Here is a 2,058-nt window from a genome sequence, read left to right as displayed (position 1 = left end):
GAAACTAGGAAAAGACTGGCTGCCAGAAGCAAGGGCTGCTTACGTTCCTGAAAAGGTTGCATTGACGGGCCTGTCGTTACACTGAGACCGATCAAATGTGACAATAAAACCTTCTTGATTCTGAAAGAAGTCAAAATGTTGTTTTCCTCGTGAGCGCTAATAGCTCTCGTGACTGAGGCTCCACCATCTGATGTGTGAGGAGGGGCCTGCCTGCGTGCTGCGCCAGTGGGCCCGGCATCTGTGGCTTTTCCGTGGCCCCTCAGGAGAATACGCTTTGCTCCTGGAGGAAAACTTTGGGACTCCCGAGCTTGGCTCACTTTTAAAAAGAGCAGACAAAGCTAAGGTCAATTAAATCACCAAGTGTCCCAGCTCAGGAGCACAGAGAACAAATACTAATCAGAGCTGTGGGTTTGGCTTCTCATCCAGTCTGGCTCCAGAAGAGAAGGGGACAGGACCTGGCGCCTGGCTGCTCTGTGTGCTGGACTGTTTCCCTCTGTGTGGTGCCTCCTCCCTACCCAGAGTTAGTGGCCCTGACCTGCACTGTCCAAGCTGAGAAGCAAGTCTGATGAGAGAGGGACTTACTCAAACGCATACCTCTGCTGGGACAGACTCGCCTCCCTCCTCTGAGAGCATCTTGAACTCATCTGAGCTGGTCCTTCACCTCCAGTGAGTCTTGATTCTGGGAGACATTTGTGGCTCTTCCACGGTTCTCGGGAAGAACTCAATCACACAGACACATTCTCTTTTTGCACCATTTCCCTCTTCCTGAGCCCAGAAGTGTGGTTTTCGGGGTGAGTGTGGAGGTTGAGGACACAGAGGTGGCTCAGGATGCTCTCCTTTGCTGAGCGAGCACAGGGGCTGCCGGGCCCCCTCGGTGCCTTGAGGCTCTCTGGATGCTTCCACTGACACCAAGTCTGGAATGTTTCCATCTCAGCACCCCACTGCACAGAGAGACACGCTGTCGTCTATTTAACATCATATATAACATGCTGAATAGCAGCCTGCCAAAGCAGGCTTGATTATCTCCATTTACATAGAAAGAACTTTAGACTTGGAGGAGTTGGGTAATTCGATGGAGTTCACACAGGCAACAATTGGCAAAGCTGAGATTCACTGCCAAGCTCGAAAGCTCTCTGTGCATGAAGTCCACAGCGCTGGCCTTTGGGCTGCCCCAGAGTGTCCAGAGTGGGGCCAGGGGAGGGGTGGCAGTGGGAGGAAACCTGCTAGTCCAGTCCCAAAGCTCAGGTTCTGCAGGTTCAGAGGGAGAGGACCAAATATGTGTGCTTCCACACGGGTCCAGGTCATGCTGCTGTGGCTGCTGGCCCCGGCCCCTTATCCTGAGCAAGTTTTCCTGGACCAAACCTGCTCATTTGTAACCTGCTTCTTCTTGTGGTTCATCACACCTCTGCCTGGCTCTCCAGGGCCGATCAGATCCGTGCACAGGTCAGAATCTGTGGCTCCCAGGTTTGAGGGGCCGGTAGGAGTCCCAGTGAGTGGGAACTTGCCAAGCTTCTCTGGAGGGGAGGGACAGATTCACACATGGTTAAAATGGCCCTGGTGGAAGCAGGCCCCATCTCCCCAGCCCAGTTCACTGAACAGGGGACAGGGCATCTGAGGAAGCCACTGCCAGTGTCTTTGCAGGCTTGCGAGTGGAGGACACGGACAGAGGTGTCTGCAGAGGTAACGCTGCCCACAGCCCCTTCACAACCTGCACACATGCACAGGAAACGCAGCATTGATGCTTTGGCCCACTGGCTGGTATGTTTCAGGAGCCACAGAAATAAGTTGGGGCAGAAAAAAATTAAATAAATAAAAAAGTAATCTAATATTGAAAAGTGAGTATTCATTTGGAATAAACCAATTTGGAAAGCTGCAAGTGACAAGCTAAAATTAAATGCACTTTCCCTTTATTGCTGTTTTCTACCCAGTCATCAGCCAATTACACTCTCAAATCATTTAGCACAAGGATCATCTTTACTTGCTTTTAAGAAAGATAAATTCTTCTTAAAAATCCATTTTAATATCCAGTTGACAGCTAATTTACATTTGTATTTATGG

At 50.5% G+C, this 2,058-nt stretch overlaps 1 long non-coding RNA gene across 1 annotated transcript; it reads left to right on the top strand.

Moving 5' to 3' along the window:
* Window positions 1-530: 530 nt before the first annotated feature.
* LOC150061141 (uncharacterized) lies at window positions 531-1,783 on the top strand. The gene is made up of 3 exons (XR_016536201.1): window positions 531-666; window positions 1,301-1,443; window positions 1,642-1,783. It is a non-coding gene; the product is annotated as an uncharacterized LOC150061141 (long non-coding RNA).
* Window positions 1,784-2,058: the final 275 nt, after the last annotated feature.

Source organism: Megascapheus bottae, chromosome 7 (assembly GCF_031878675.1).
Source record: "Megascapheus bottae isolate mThoBot1 chromosome 7, mThoBot2.hap1, whole genome shotgun sequence".
Lineage (NCBI taxonomy): Eukaryota > Metazoa > Chordata > Mammalia > Rodentia > Geomyidae > Megascapheus > Megascapheus bottae.
This window is presented reverse-complemented; position numbering and strand designations above follow the sequence as displayed.